Source organism: Montipora foliosa, chromosome 7 (assembly GCF_036669935.1).
Source record: "Montipora foliosa isolate CH-2021 chromosome 7, ASM3666993v2, whole genome shotgun sequence".
Taxonomy (NCBI): domain Eukaryota; kingdom Metazoa; phylum Cnidaria; class Anthozoa; order Scleractinia; family Acroporidae; genus Montipora; species Montipora foliosa.
Window position 1 is genome coordinate 636,848 of NC_090875.1, and position 15,867 is coordinate 652,714.

Below are 15,867 nucleotides of genomic sequence, written 5' to 3' on the forward strand. Positions count from 1 at the left end.
CCATTTCTTTTCCATTATTACTATTATCCATTTCCATTTCTTTTCCATTAACTACAGCATTATTTGTCATTTCTTTTCCAGTAACTACATTATTACTATTATCCATTTCCATTTCTTTTCCATTAACTATAGTAGTATTGTCCATTACACCAACTACGTTACTACTAGTGTTAACATTGTATTACTCTGTGGCGCAGCCAAACCATCAGACGCAGCGGCGGGGGAGGCAGCCACCTGCACGCGCGTCGAGGACCCACCATTACCGTTTTAGGGAGGGCCGCACCCTCCTTAACATTTACTGGTGGCAGGAGAGGCCATGGGTGGAGTACCAGGGGGGATAACTCATTGTCCCTGAGGTCGGTGTGGGAACCCCAACTTGAAATACCAGGTTGCGTGGGGGCAGGAGGACGAAGGGTTACCCCCTCGTCCCCAGAGTCCTCATGGTCAGAGCTTGCAGGAGAAGTGGGAAGGTCCTCAGGACCAGAACTGACATCCAGGAGGGGAGGCAGCGACTCCGGGGGAGTGGCACCAACAACAAGTGAAGCGGACGGATGGGCGGGGGTCGCAGGCGAAGATGGTGGGTTCCCCCAGGCATTGGGGGGGTTGGGCAATCCCTGGCCATGTGACCAGGCTCCCGACACCTGCGGCACTTCCCGCGCAAGTCACAGTTTTTGGTGAGGTGTTCCCCACGACAGATATCACATTCGGCCGGCTGACCCACATACCACACCTTACATTTATATCCAGCAATGTCCAGATTACGAGGGATCCGGCCAGAACGAACCATTTTGATGATACGGGCTCCAGTGCAGATTGCAGGGTCACCCGGGTAATGCTGGTGCCTTATCGTCTCCACCTTCCCGTACGAGGAAAAGTAGGGCCGGAGGCGATCATCACTCTCCTCAAAGGGATAGTGATACAACATAACATTTTGAGCTCGAGGCCCAGCATACATGACTTTGCACTTAGCACCAGCTAAAGTGACAAAATCATAACCTTCAACAATATTTTTACATTTTGGGTCAGCGAAAGTAATCTGAACCAGTTTTACGGGAACAAACTGAATACTGTCAATCACAAAGGGGGTGAACTTTCCCTTGATGGCTGTAACAAGTTCCGCCCTGGGAACAGAGGTTGGAACATCGGAAAGGTCGAGGACTACTGTCCTCTTAAAGGCCGCAAGAGGCATGATGAAAAGGGAAAAAGAGAAAAAACAGTCCCCCCGGAAAGCAAAGCTCCCAGGAAGGGAACAGAAAGACTGGCTACCCTGGGTTATGGCAGGACGCCAAGCATAAGTCCCCAGGAGGGTCACCAGTAAAACTCAGGAATCAAAAATCTTACCACAAATCCCAAAAACGCTTGTCCCCACACTCCAATTCCAATACGGAACTTACGCGTACCACAAGGAAAGGCACGAACCTGGCAGATAATAAAAACCCGCGTCAGGTAAGTATGCCTTTTCAACCTCTCCGGAACCGCAAAAACGCAACTTGTCTGCGCATACCATGTGGTAATGGGGGTCACGTGCTCCTCGTCCTGTCGTGTCGTGCTGTCCACTCGCTGCTATGCTACCTAGAAAAGAGAAGAGAAATGTGAAGGTTGGTTGCTTGGTCATTTGTTCTGCTTTCACTTGATTATTTCTTCCCCAGAGGGAAGTGGGCCACGCTCGGAGGTAGTGCTATACCGAGGCAACCCGTGGCCGGGACGAGGCAAGCCTCTTTTCCACGGCCCAGTTCCAAAAATCAGTTTAATATATGAGCTGCTCGATGAGCAGCGTATCAGATATTAAGCTGATAAGAACAGATACTACACTTGATCTTAGCCAAAAGGCCGAGAAGCCGATGCCCGTAAATGCTCACAGCGGACAAGGTGCTCCCAGTCTCATGGCCACGAGATATGGTGGTCCGATTACAATCCGTGCCAAGGAAGGAATGCCCAAAGCCAACCTGAAAGCGAGGCGCACACAACGATCGCCCTTGTACAGTGGGCAGCAGGACCAGCATTGCATGGCACTTGCGTTGACGGCAAGAGGACAAATGCACATTGTGCTTGCTCTGACCTCGTTTTTATTTTCCCTTATAACAAAGTTAATTTTCACGGCGAATTACTTGTCTACGACCATACCACAGGGAAAACACCGGTTCTCGTCCGATCACCGAAGTTAAGCCCTGTCGGGCGGGGTTAGTACTTGGATGGGAGACCGCCTGGGAATACCCCGTGTTGTAGGCTTCCCTTTTTCCTTCTGTACACTTGATTATCTCAAAAAATCTCAGTTTCCTTTAATGAAAGAACATTCCAAACCAGGTTTTTTGAACACAACATGCCAACGATATGTCAAAGATGAGACATACAACAAAAACAAAATAGTTCACACGAGAAAGTGGAACTTGTATTCCCAAGGGAGCGCGTGCGCGCGAGATCTTATCAATCCAACGTTTATGACATGAAACGTATCTTTTCGTGTGAGCAAAGAACAGGATACGACAAGTAAAAAATGCATGCACTGTTATGCATTAGATGGAAGTTAACCTAGCCCGGATGATATGCATACAACGAAGGCTACAACACTACAACATTGATCCTGCGAAAACGTGACTTACGTGACGTAGCGCACTTCAAAGTCTTACTGTTCCCTGCTCAACACGGACAGTACGTATTCAAAGGGCCGATAAGACACTATCCTGACCATGAAAGATTTACTTTTTATGATAACAATCCAATTAACTGATAACATAGAGAAACCACAAAGTGTTGGCCACAGAAATGTAACGCCAACTGATCTGGCGGGTCCTCAGTTACTCAATGCAAAACGGGCTCTCCAGAACGCAACATAACACAACGCAAAAGAAATCTATCGCGATGGAGCAGTACAAACACACATCCACTTACGTTTTCGAAACGATGCACGAGGATAAGAGCTCGACCCGCTGGCATTTTCTTGTCTCACTCGTCTATCGATGGAAATCGATGCGGCTGAAATAAACACGTCCTCTCGCTCTCTCTACGGCCAAGAATGAAAGAAATAAAATCACAGTTTTGCAGTGCACCAAGTACGGAACATTCACCTACAATTTCAGCAGTGGAATTCACAAATACAACTCACCTTCCTTAGTCCTTACACCGCCACCGCATCTCCTTCCCTGCCCTGCCTGAAACGTTACCAACAAACCTTCCCATTAGCCAACTTTGCCACCGGGTTTGGTGCGGGACTAGCGCGAACGCAGGTCCCCACTACCAGAAATTATACGCTCGAGTTACCCACATTTGGGGTAATCGCAAGGGTCAACCCAATCGAAGTGCAATGAAAGAGCCTCACCTTGAGAGGACTGCCTCCCTGATCACAGTGCCTCCCGCGTCAGGTAAGTATGCCTTTTCAACCTCTCCGGAACCGCAAAACGCAACTTGTCTGCGCATACCATGTGGTAATGGGGGTCACGTGCTCCTCGTCCTGTCGTGTCGTGCTGTCCACTCGCTGCTATGCTACCTAGAAAAGAGAAGAGAATGTGAAGGTTGGTTGCTTGGTCATTTGTTCTGCTTTCACTTGATTATTTCTTCCCCAGAGGGAAGTGGGCCACGCTCGGAGGTAGTGCTATACCGAGGCAACCCGTGGCCGGGACGAGGCAAGCCTCTTTTCCACGGCCCAGTTCCAAAAATCAGTTTAATATATGAGCTGCTCGATGAGCAGCGTATCAGATATTAAGCTGATAAGAACAGATTTTTTTTTCTTTTGATAAAATTTTATTTACAAGGGCCTAAGGGCCCAGGTAAAAAGACTGATTACAAGAAGGTACTAGAGCGGCTAATAATTACAGTGCGTCGGTGCAAAAAGGTAAACAGAGTCCATCTCAAAGCAAGGTGCAAGGTGCAATTGCCTACCTGAACTATCTAATGAACAAAAAGAACTAAAAGTGAAAAATAGGACGACCGTTACAATCAACAGAACAGATTACACTACCGGTCGACCAAAAAATCTTTAACTCTAGAGACAGGTTCGCCTAAGATACGCAACTTAATATCTTTAATAATCATGTTAATAATAGAACGTGAGCCAAGAGAGCTGTTTCGAAAAGTCGCAAGGTTACGCGCCAGCCAAACGAAGTAAACGATAGTCGCAATGAGATAACTAGACAGACGGTGCCCCGCGGACGACGAAATAGGGGACAAGGGAAACAAAACAGAAGAAAAGGACAGCACAAAGGGAGAACCAAGGAGACGAGAGAGAAAGGGCGTAAAGAAATTCCAGACATGAACGACCCTACGACATGCAACAAAACAATGACAAGGGGATTCAATACGAGAACAAACAGCACAACGGTCGGAGGCAATATAACCCCAAACCTTGAGGTTATATCGCACCCGAACTGCATTATGTAAAAGGAGCCAGAGAACATCGCATTTATAATTCTCGATAAACTTAAGACGAGACTTTCGGCCACACGGACACCCACCGGATTATGGGGCGGCCAACAACGGCTCCCCAAAAACTAGCGCATGTTGGAGCAGGGGACGGAAATACAGACAACAAGGAATAAATGTTCTTACAAGATAATCATCAGGCACAGACCCATGACGCTCAAACAGAGACTGAAACAAAGCAAGACACTGACGGTAACACAGGGAGGGATCCGAAGAAGAAGGGACGGAATTGCTCGCGAAAGAGAAGCGAGGATCAAACTTAAAAAGACAATTCCCAAGAAATAAGCGGGCCAAAAAATGCCATTTATCAGAACCGAAGTCATCTCGAAGACTTAAAAAACAGGACAGACGCAGGCTGGCACACTTGGTCTGAAAGTCGACGACACCAAGGCCGCCAGAAGACAAAGGTGCACAGCAGCGCTGTCGACTCACGTTCTCCATTTTGCCTTTCCAAATGAAAGGCCAAACAAGACGTTTGTAGCGGTCCACACACCCATCGCGGAGGTGCGAGGATTTTGGCAACGTGCCAAACCTACTCGCCCCGAGGACATTAATAATCATTGTGCGGCCAACAAAAGAAAGTTCCCTTTGTCTCCACAAATTGATAACATTTTCGAGCTTATCTAGCTTAGGTTTCCAGTTGTCTGACTCGACAGAAACCAGACCGTTAGAAAAGAAAACACCCAATATCCTAATTTTAGAGACCCACTTTAAACCAAAGGGGGAGGCACCGTTCGCCCTCCACCTCCCAAGCCACATAGCCTCGGTCTTAGTCGTGTTAAGTTTTGCTCCCGAAGCTATTTCAAACCTGCGAACCACTCGCAAAAGGTGACATAGGGAACTTTCCGATTTCAAAAAGCAAGTTGCATCGTCAGCGTACTGAGAAATCTTAAATTGTAAGCCAGCCGCACCAGGGAGAAGAAAGCCAACAATGTCCGGACATTTTCGAATTTGGGTAGACAGGATTTCAGAAACCAGCACGTATAAAAGGGGGGAGAGGGGACACCCTGCCTAACACCCCTTCCCAAAAAAACAGGGGCGGAAAGAGACCCGTTACAAATAATGCGCGAAAAGACATTGTTATAAAAGAGACTCACCCATTGACAAAAAGAGGGACCAAAACCGAACTTAGACAAACGCGCATGAGAAAGGCGTGGTCGACACGGTCAAAGGCCTTTTCTTGGTCTAAGGTCACAAGTATTCCAGATTCGTTAGTTTTACTAATCATGTCGAGGGTGTCACGAATCAGAAGGAGATTAGAGAAGATAGATCTCCCAACTACAGAGCACGACTGATCGCGATGAACAATAGAACACATTACAGGCTTGAGACGCTCGGTAATAGCCTTAGAAGCGATTTTATAATCGGTATTTAGCAAAGAGATGGGGCGCCAGTTTTTCGGCATGCGCTTATCGTCTTTCTTGTGTATCAGACGCAAGAGGCCCTCTCGCTGAGAGTCAATGAGGGAACCCCGATGAAAGCCCTCATTCAAAACACGAGCAAGGGCATCACCAAGATCCCCCCAGAAAGCAACATAAAATTCGGTTGGGAGACCATCAGACCCTGGGGACTTGCCGGTTTGAAGACCGCTAACAGCCGAAAAAAGCTCGTCTTTTGTCAACTCCCCCTCACAGCTCTCTCGTTCAGCATTCGACAGAGAAAGGTCTAGGTCATTAATTAAATCCATTTGAACAGAAAGATCCAAGGTATCCTTGGCAAACAATGACTTATAGAAATCTACAAGGACTAATTCCAAATCGTGTTGGGACGTCTTCTCGACGCCATTGGCATCCAGAAGGCAGTCCATGGAGTTCTTTTCAGCACGTTTTTTCTCGAGGCGGAAAAAATATCTAGTCGGGCCGTTCTCCTTCTTCAACCCACTTGGCACGTGAACGAATTTTTTGCGCCCTCCGCTTCCTGGGAAACCAGGGAAGAGAGGGCGCTTTCAAGATCCCTGACCTCAGAAGCGGCCTGGGAGCCACCAGAGGCCAGAGAGTTCTTTGCGTGGATCAAGCGCTTGGTCAAAGAACTGCGTTCACTATTAATCTGCCTTTGTTTATTAACGCAAAACTCGATACAAAACCTACGAATGCCAAGTTTTAAAGCCTCCCACCAAGCACCAAGGGAATCGAAGTCGAGACACGCTCCTTAAAGGAAGCAATAAACGCAGACATTTTGCTCTTAAAAGACTCATCGGACAAGAAACTTGTATTAAACCGCCAAACACCGCTACGGGGACAAGAAAAATTGTCGAGAGACAAAAATAGACGAACAAAATCGTGGTCCGAAAAAACACACGGCATTACATCGGAGGTTCGAACGTGCGGAACAAGGGAACGAGAAATCAAAAAGCGATCGAGGCGCGAAGCTTGAGAATAGCCGGTATTGGCCCAAGTGAAGGAAACACCACGAGGGTTCCGTCTGCGCCAAATATCAACAAGAGAACAGTCTGAAATGAAGGATTTAAGGACTGACTTATCAGGAAGAGAATCATCAACTAGGACAAGACGGTCGAGAGGATTATCGATACAATTAAAATCACCGGCCACTATCCGAATAGGGGATAGAAAAAAGGAATGCAGATTTTGGAAAAAGTGCTTGCGTCCGGTAACGGTGTTTGGAGCGTAAATATTAATGACATTAATCCGCTGCTGCCCCAAAAGTACCAATGCACTTAAGACTCTACCATCTGAATCAAAAATAAAGCGAGAGATGGTTCCTGGAAAATTCGGAGGGGTGAGCAGGGCTACACCAGCCGACCTGCCCGTCCCGAAGGACCAAAACATTTACCGGGCCATTTACGAGAAAAAGCATCAGCTTGACGTTTGTTTTGAAACATGAGTCTCCTGTAATAGGATCAAATCGCAACTTAGGCGAGATAATTCGTTTAGGATCAGGTCACTCTTAGTGGGTGATACAAGCCCACGGACGTTCAAGAAAGGAGCTTTAGCATTGGTACTAATGGTGGCGTTTACCAACCGTGGTCCACCCTTCAGACTCGCTGTAAGTATGATCCCCGCGCAATCGAGTTCTAGATCGATGACGGTCGTGGCTGCGGGAACGGCCACGCCCGCGACGGTACTCACGATCACGGTCACGTTCACGTTCACGTTCACGTTCACGGTCACGGTCACGGTCACGGTCACGGTCACGGTCACGGTCACGGTCACGGTCACGGTCACGGTCACGGTCACGTCACGTTCCGGTCACGGTCACGGTCACGGTCACGGTCACGGTCCCGGTCACGGTCACGGTCCCCGGTCACGGTCACTCACGTTCCCGTTCCCGTTCCCGTTCCCGTTCCCGTTCCCGTTCCCGTTCCCGCTCCCGCTCTCCGCTCCCGCTCCCGCTCTCGCTCTCGCTCCCGATCACGGCGGCCAACATGACTACTTGTCCTACCAGATCCTTTAGATTCACGTTCAACTTGATCATCCCAGCCTTTTCCTTGTTGAGGAGAGGACCCAGAAACAGACTCAGAACCAGACTCCTCACTACTAGATTCATCACTTGCATCACTAGATTCCTTATGAGCCGCATCGGGGGGCTTCGGAGCTAGGGGGCGTCTCTGCACCTGGGGAGGTTTACTGACTGGAGGAGTGCTGAGCAGCAGGAACCGGAGCTGGAGCAGGCGGACGAGAGGCAACAGCAGCATTAGGAAGAGGGCTCGGGAGACTCACGAGGACGCGTACGAGGACCAGAAGATGACGGGTCTACATCAGCACTGTGGATAAAGGAACGGGCACGCAGCTGTTGAATGATCAGGCTTCATACAAATGGAACACATAGGGTCACAACGGACAGGATCTTGACAAGTGGCCAGGCTCTTCGCAGTTGGCGCAGCGCACAGACCGACAGACGGCCGCGAAGTGCCAAGGGCCCCGCATCGCCTGCAGGTCTGTGGCTGTCCCGGGTACCAGATCCGAACAAATTCGCCCACTACTCGAACAGAGGAAGGGATGGGCTTGCTGAGACGCATCCGGGCAGTACGGTTTCCCATTGAACAAACTATCGCCAGAACGATCCCTACGAAAAGAAAGAACAGTGCCATAGGTGGATAAACGGCCAATCAGAACAGGAGTCCGGGAGTTCCACCGGAGCTTCGTAAAGCTTGACCAAGGTTCACAGCATTTCTGCCTGATCACCGATAAGAACACGTGACCCCCTCGATATCCGAGTGTGGGGGAACTACGGAGCGCTGCTTCTTTTGCCGCAACTGATCTAAAGGTGACGGACGGCCAATTTTGCGTGTTAAGAAGCGCCAATGACTGGAATGGACACACATGGAGTCGCATATCAACGCCAGCTTCATCAGAAACTCGCCCAAGATCTTTTTTGGCTGTTGGAAGAGAGAAGTCCAACTTAACAAAACACGGAGAATCCCTTCTTAAGAGCCACTCCACAGGTGTTTCTGGAGAGTGGGACCAAATCTCACGAGGAGAAGAAAAGAAAATACACCAATTTGGGCCCATGTTAGGCCAGAGCTTGTGGAGACAACAACTTCAGACTCCAATGGCGAGAAGAGCTCGGGCGTGAAGGCTTCTTCACCATCAGGAACTTCAGGAACTTCAACAGTGGCATTGGCCAGCGCCAGCATCAGCATCAGCATCAGCATTTCATATCTGCGTCGGCAGCATCCATACTCACAATTGTGGGGGGGATAACCTCAGCAGTACTAGCATCTTCAGGGTCAGCAACAGCAGCAGTTGAGTCTTCTTCCATAAGTGTTGGGGGGCGCAGACGAAGAGGTCCACGAAGTGTAGCTCCCACTAAGGCCAATTGGTACAGCACTGCAAAACTGTGATTTTATTTCTTTCATTCTTGGCCGTAGAGAGAGCGAGAGGACGTGTTTATTTCAGCCGCATCGATTTCCATCGATAGACGAGTGAGACAAGAAAATGCCAGCGCGTCGAGCTATTATCCTCGTGCATCGTTTCTAAAAAGTAAGTGTATGTGTGTTTGTACTGCTCCATCGCGATAGATTTCTTTTGCGTTGTGTTATGTTGCGTTCTGGAGAGCCCGTTTTGCATTGAGTAACTGAGGACCCGCCAGATCATTTGGCGTTACATTTCTGTGGCCAACACTTTGTGGTTTCTCTAAGTTATCAGTTTATTGGATTTTTTTCATAAAAAGTAAATCTTTCATGGTCAGGATAGTGTCTTATCGGCCCTTTGAATACGTACTGTCCGTGTGAGCAGGGAACAGTAAGACTTTGAAGTGCGCTACGTCACGTAAGTCACGTTTTCGCAGGATCAATGTTGTAGTGTTGTAGCCTTCGTTGTATGCATATCACATCCGGGCTAGGTTAACTTCCATCTAATGCATAACAGTGCATGCATTTTTTACTTGTCGTATCCTGTTCTTTGCTCACACGAAAAGATACGTTTCATGTCATAAACGTTGGATTGATAAGATCTCGCGCGCACGCGCTCCCTTGGAATACAAGTTCCACTTTCTCGTGTGAACTATTTTGTTTTTGTTGTATGTCTCATCTTTGACATATCGTTGGCATGTTGTGTTCAAAAAACCTGGTTTGGAATGTTCTTTCATTAAAGGAAACTGAGATTTTTTGAGATAATCAAGTGTACAGAAGGAAAAAGGGAAGCCTACAACACGGGGTATTCCCAGGCGGTCTCCCATCCAAGTACTAACCCCGCCCGACAGGGCTTAACTTCGGTGATCGGACGAGAACCGGTGTTTTCCCTGTGGTATGGTCGTAGACAAGTAATTCGCCGTGAAAATTAACTTTGTTATAAGGGAAATAAAAACGAGGTCAGAGCAAGCACAATGTGCATTTGTCCTCTTGCCGTCAACGCAAGTGCCATGCAATGCTGGTCCTGCTGCCCACTGTACAAGGGCGATCGTTGTGTGCGCCTCGCTTTCAGGTTGGCTTTGGGCATTCCTTCCTTGGCACGGATTGTAATCGGACCACCATATCTCGTGGCCATGAGACTGGGAGCACCTTGTCCGCTGTGAGCATTTACGGGCATCCTTCTCGGCCTTTTTGGCTAAGATCAAGTGTAGCCGACGTTCTTAGTTAGCTTAATATCTGATACGCTGACTCATCGAGCAGCTTTATATTAAATTTTTTTTGGTCCTGGGCCTAAAAGAGGCTGCCTCGTCCCGGCCACGGGTTGCCTGGTATAGCACTACCTCCGAGCGTGGCCCACTTCCCTCTGTCCAAGAAAGTAATCGTCTTGCAAGCTTTCCAAAGACCAAGCAACCAACCTTCACATTCTCTTCTCTTTTCAGGTGTGTTAGCAGCGAGTGGACAGCACGAAACGACAGTTGAGGGAGCAGTGAAAGCTCCCATTACCACGGTATGCGCAGTTTTTGCGTTTTGGCGTGTTCGGCTGAGAGGTTGAAGACTGTGTACTTGTGACGCGTTGATTGCACTGTGATCAGGGTTTACAGTCCTCTCAAGGTGAGTGTTTTCATTGCACTTCGATTGGGTCTGCCCGTGCGATTACCCCAACCTGTGGGTAACTCGAGCGTATAATTTCTGGTAGTGACGACCTGTTTCGCGCTAGTCCCCGCACTTAACCCCGATGGCAAAGTCTGGGAAGGCCGGGTACCTTTTCCCTAATTTTGGCGGTGTAAGGCTCTGTAGTTGTATGGAATTCCAACCGCGGTGCGCGTGTGGTTCGAGTTGGCTTTTGAAGGACGATATTCCGTATACTCTTTGTGAAGATCTGCAATTGTAGGTGATTGTCGGTTTGGTATGCTCGACAAACCCGTGTATTGTACCATCTGTCGCCAAGCTGGCCATCGTCCCTCTTCCTGTCCGCTCTCGATTTCCTGTGCCGGTGTTGTCGTCAACCCCGGCGATAGAGCATTTTCCTCGTGAGTATGTTGCAGGCTTGGAGTACTGTTGCGTCCGTCCACGATGATTTTCTTTTGCGTTGAGATACCCGTCAGATATTTTCATCATACCGAGGAGGCCCTGGTTTCTCTATTTATGAAAAATGTAGCAGTGACATAACCAGTTGATGTTTCTCTATGATGAGGAGGTTGTTGCTCGGCCCTCCTCCTCCTCCTCCCCCTGAGCAGGGAACAGTAAGACTTTGAAGTGTGCTACGTCACGTATGTTCCGTGTTTCAACAGGATCAGTTCCGACGTTAAAGTTTCGTTGTATGCATATCATCCGTCCACTGTACCTGCCACCTACACAGTGCATCCTGTTTTACTGTCGCCGCCTTTGCTCACACGCTGTTAAACGTTATTGATAACCGTCTACTGCAACCTGTTTTCGAAAATGATGTTGACACCCGTTTTTTTTACTGCTGTACGTAACTTTCATGTCTACTTGAGGATCTAGCCGCACGCGCATCGCAACAGCGCCTTAATGAACTTGTTGTTGTATGTCTCATCTTTGACATATTTGGTATACGTCCTCATTCTGGTTTGGAATGTTTACCTTAAAGGAAACTGTTTTTTTGAGATAATCAAGTGTACAGAAGGAAAAAGGGAAGCCTACAACACGGGGTATTCCCAGCGGTCTCCCATCCAAGTACTAACCCCGCTAGACAGGGCTTAACTTCGTGATCGGACGAGAACCGGTGTTTTCCCTGTGAATGCTCGTCCGACAAGTAATTCTGAGTGGTCCGCCCTTTGTTATAAGCCGAAATAAAAACGAGGTCAGAGCAAGCACAATGTGCATTTGTCCTCTTGCCGTCAACGCAAGTGCCATTTAGGTCCTGCTGCCCATGTTCGTTGTGTGCGCCTCGCTTTCAGGTTGGCTTTGGGCATTTTTCCTTGGCACGGATTGTAATCGGACCACCATTTTTCGTGCCATGAGACTGGGAGCACCTGTCCGCTGGAGCTTTTACGGGCATAAATTCTCGGCCTTTTGGCTAAGATCAAAAAAAGTATCTGTTCTTATCAGCTTAATATCTGATACGCTGCTCATCGAGCAGCTCATATATTAAACTGATTTTTGGAACTGGGCCGTGGAAAAGAGGCTTGCCTCGTCCCGGCCACGGGTTGCCTCGGTATAGCACTACCTCCGAGCGTGGCCCACTTCCCTCTGGGGAAGAAATAATCAAGTGAAAGCAGAACAAATGACCAAGCAAAACCAACCTCACATTCTCTTCTCTCTTTTCTAGGTAGCATAGCAGCGAGTGGACAGCACGACACGACAGGACGAGGAGCACGTGACCCCCATTACCACATGGTATGCGCAGACAAGTTGCGTTTTGCGGTTCCGGAGAGGTTGAAAAGGCATACTTACCTGACGCGGGAGGCACTGTGATCAGGGAGGCAGTCCTCTCAAGGTGAGGCTCTTTCATTGCACTTCGATTGGGTTGACCCTTGCGATTACCCCAAATGTGGGTAACTCGAGCGTATAATTTCTGGTAGTGGGGACCTGCGTTCGCGCTAGTCCCCGCACCAAACCCCGGTGGCAAAGTTGGCTAATGGGAAGGTTTGTTGGTAACGTTTCAGGCAGGGCAGGGAAGGAGATGCGGTGGCGGTGTAAGGACTAAGGAAGGTGAGTTGTATTTGTGAATTCCACTGCTGAAATTGTAGGTGAATGTTCCGTACTTGGTGCACTGCAAAACTGTGATTTTATTTCTTTCATTCTTGGCCGTAGAGAGAGCGAGAGAGGACGTGTTTATTTCAGCCGCATCGATTTCCATCGATAGACGAGTGAGACAAGAAAATGCCAGCGGGTCGAGCTCTTATCCTCGTGCATCGTTTCGAAAACGTAAGTGGATGTGTGTTTGTACTGCTCCATCGCGATAGATTTCTTTTGCGTTGTGTTATGTTTGCGTTCTGGAGAGCCCGTTTTGCATTGAGTAACTGAGGACCCGCCAGATCAGTTGGCGTTACATTTCTGTGGCCAACACTTTGTGGTTTCTCTATGTTATCAGTTAATTGGATTGTTATCATAAAAAGTAAATCTTTCATGGTCAGGATAGTGTCTTATCGGCCCTTTGAATACGTACTGTCCGTGTTGAGCAGGGAACAGTAAGACTTTGAAAGTGCGCTACGTCACGTAAGTCACGTTTTCGCAGGATCAATGTTGTAGTGTTGTAGCCTTCGTTGTATGCATATCATCCGGGCTAGGTTAACTTCCATCTAATGCATAACAGTGCATGCATTTTTTACTTGTCGTATCCTGTTCTTTGCTCACACGAAAAGATACGTTTCATGTCATAAACGTTGGATTGATAAGATCTCGCGCGCACGCGCTCCCTTGGGAATACAAGTTCCACTTTCTCGTGTGAACTATTTTGTTTTTGTTGTATGTCTCATCTTTGACATATCGTTGGCATGTTGTGTTCAAAAAAAACCTGGTTTGGAATGTTCTTTCATTAAAGGAAACTGAGATTTTTTGAGATAATCAAGTGTACAGAAGGAAAAAGGGAAGCCTACAACACGGGGTATTCCCAGGCGGTCTCCCATCCAAGTACTAACCCCGCCCGACAGGGCTTAACTTCGGTGATCGGACGAGAACCGGTGTTTTCCCTGTGGTATGGTCGTAGACAAGTAATTCGCCGTGAAAATTAACTTTGTTATAAGGAAAAATAAAAAAACGAGGTCAGAGCAAGCACAATGTGCATTTGTCCTCTTGCCGTCAACGCAAGTGCCATGCAATGCTGGTCCTGCTGCCCACTGTACAAGGGCGATCGTTGTGTGCGCCTCGCTTTCAGGTTGGCTTTGGGCATTCCTTCCTTGGCACGGATTGTAATCGGACCACCATATCTCGTGGCCATGAGACTGGGAGCACCTTGTCCGCTGTGAGCATTTACGGGCATCGCTTCTCGGCCTTTTGGCTAAGATCAAGTGTAGTATCGGTTCTTATCAGAATATCTGATTACGCTGCTCATCGAGCAGCTCATATATTAAACTGATTTTTGGAACTGGGCCGTGGAAAAGAGGCTTGCCTCGTCCCGGAACGGGTTGCCTCGGTACCCTAAACTACGTCCGATGGCCCGTTCCCTCTGGGTTCCCGAACAAGTGGTCGCCCAACAAATGAAGCAAGCAACCAACCTTCACATTCTCTTCTCTTTTCTCTAGGTAGCATAGCAGCGAGTGGACAGCACGAAGACGACAGGACGAGGAGCACTGACCCCCCATTACCACATGGTATGGCAGACAAGTTGCGTTTTTGCGTTTCGGGAGAGGTTGAAAAGGCATACTTACCTGACGCGGGAGGACTCGTATCAGGGAGGCTGAGTCCTCTCAAGATGAGGCTCTTTCATTGCCACTTCGATTGTGTTGACCCTTGCGATTACCCCAAATGTGGGTACCTCGAGCGTATAATTTCTTAGTGGGGATAGTTCGCGCTAGTCCCCGCACCAAACCCGGGATCAAAGTCTAATGGGAAGGTTTGTTGGTAACGTTTCAGGCAGGGCAGGGAAGGAGATGCGTGGCGGTGTAAGGACTAAGGAAGGTGAGTTGGATTTGTGAATTCCATTGCTGAAATTGTAGGTGAATGTTTCCGTACTTATGCATCTGCAAAACTGTGCAATTATTTCTTTCATTCTTGGCCTTAGAGAGAGCGAGAGGACGTTATTTTCAGTCGCATCGATTTCCATCGATAACTGTCGAGTCAAGGTAATGCCCGGGTCAGCCCGCCTCGTGCATCATGGTGTAATCGAAAACGAGAGTGGGTCACCGTGTACTGCTCCATGCGATAGATTTCTTTGCGTTTGTGTTATGTTGCGTTGTGGAGAGCCCGTTTTGCATGGAGTAACTGAGGACCCGCCAGATCAGTTGGCGTTACATTTCTGTGGCCAACACTTTGTGGTTTCCTATGTTATCAGTTAATTGGATTGTTATCATAAAAAGATAATCTTTCATGGTCAGAGTAGTGTCTTATCGACCCTTTGAATACGTACTGTCCGTGTTGAAGACAGGAAGAGTAAGACTTGAAGTGCGCTACGTCACGTAGGTCACGTGGCTGCTCAGGATCAATGTTGTAGTGTTGTAGCCTTCGTTGTATGCATATCATCCGGGCTAGGTTAACTTCCAGTTAATGCATCTGTGCCCGCATTTTTTACTTGTGTATCCTGTTCTTTGCTCACACGAAAAGATCTTTCCGTGTCACTAAACTGTGGATGTAAGATCTCGCGCGCACGCGCTTCCTCTGGGAATACAAGTTCCACTTTCCAGTGTGAACTATTCTTGTTTTTGTTGTCCAGTCTCCTGTTTGACATATCGTTCATTTGGTTCAAAAAACCTGGTTTCACTGCTTCAATGTCCCCTGGCCATTAAAGCCTGAGATTTTTTGAGAAATCAAGTGTACAGAAGGTGCAAAGGGAAGCTGGTGCCTATTCCCAGCTACTCTCCCATCCAAGGTACTAACCCTTCGACAGGGCTTAACTTCGGTGATCGGACGAGAAAGGTGTTTTCCCTGTGGTAGGTCGTAGACAAGTCATTGCCGTGAAAATGAACTTTGTTATAGGGAAAATAAAAACGGATTGTCAGAGCAAGCACATTCCTTGCGGT

At 48.1% G+C, this 15,867-nt stretch overlaps 10 non-coding genes and 1 pseudogene across 10 annotated transcripts; 6 read left to right on the forward strand and 5 right to left on the reverse strand.

Annotated features, from left to right (window-relative positions):
- Positions 1-1,650: 1,650 nt before the first annotated feature.
- On the reverse strand, positions 1,651-1,842 carry LOC138012056 (U2 spliceosomal RNA). The gene has a single exon (XR_011124945.1). It is a non-coding gene; the product is annotated as a U2 spliceosomal RNA (small nuclear RNA).
- A 268-nt stretch (positions 1,843-2,110) lies between these two features.
- Positions 2,111-2,229, forward strand: LOC138012016 (5S ribosomal RNA). The gene has a single exon (XR_011124911.1). It is a non-coding gene; the product is annotated as a 5S ribosomal RNA (ribosomal RNA).
- Positions 2,230-3,203: 974 nt separating this feature from the next.
- LOC138011978 (U1 spliceosomal RNA) lies at positions 3,204-3,367 on the reverse strand. Its single transcript, XR_011124876.1, has one exon. It is a non-coding gene; the product is annotated as a U1 spliceosomal RNA (small nuclear RNA).
- A 194-nt stretch (positions 3,368-3,561) lies between these two features.
- LOC138012096 (U2 spliceosomal RNA) lies at positions 3,562-3,742 on the reverse strand (annotated as a pseudogene).
- Positions 3,743-10,016: 6,274 nt separating this feature from the next.
- On the reverse strand, positions 10,017-10,135 carry LOC138012028 (5S ribosomal RNA). The gene has a single exon (XR_011124919.1). It is a non-coding gene; the product is annotated as a 5S ribosomal RNA (ribosomal RNA).
- Positions 10,136-10,400: 265 nt separating this feature from the next.
- LOC138012115 (U2 spliceosomal RNA) lies at positions 10,401-10,588 on the forward strand. Its single transcript, XR_011124986.1, has one exon. It is a non-coding gene; the product is annotated as a U2 spliceosomal RNA (small nuclear RNA).
- Positions 10,589-12,246: 1,658 nt separating this feature from the next.
- LOC138012077 (U2 spliceosomal RNA) lies at positions 12,247-12,438 on the forward strand. Its single transcript, XR_011124964.1, has one exon. It is a non-coding gene; the product is annotated as a U2 spliceosomal RNA (small nuclear RNA).
- Positions 12,439-12,635: 197 nt separating this feature from the next.
- LOC138011938 (U1 spliceosomal RNA) lies at positions 12,636-12,799 on the forward strand. Its single transcript, XR_011124839.1, has one exon. It is a non-coding gene; the product is annotated as a U1 spliceosomal RNA (small nuclear RNA).
- A 982-nt stretch (positions 12,800-13,781) lies between these two features.
- LOC138012040 (5S ribosomal RNA) lies at positions 13,782-13,900 on the reverse strand. The gene has a single exon (XR_011124930.1). It is a non-coding gene; the product is annotated as a 5S ribosomal RNA (ribosomal RNA).
- Positions 13,901-14,169: 269 nt separating this feature from the next.
- LOC138012095 (U2 spliceosomal RNA) lies at positions 14,170-14,358 on the forward strand. The gene has a single exon (XR_011124976.1). It is a non-coding gene; the product is annotated as a U2 spliceosomal RNA (small nuclear RNA).
- Positions 14,359-14,551: 193 nt separating this feature from the next.
- Positions 14,552-14,712, forward strand: LOC138012017 (U1 spliceosomal RNA). The gene has a single exon (XR_011124912.1). It is a non-coding gene; the product is annotated as a U1 spliceosomal RNA (small nuclear RNA).
- Positions 14,713-15,867: the final 1,155 nt, after the last annotated feature.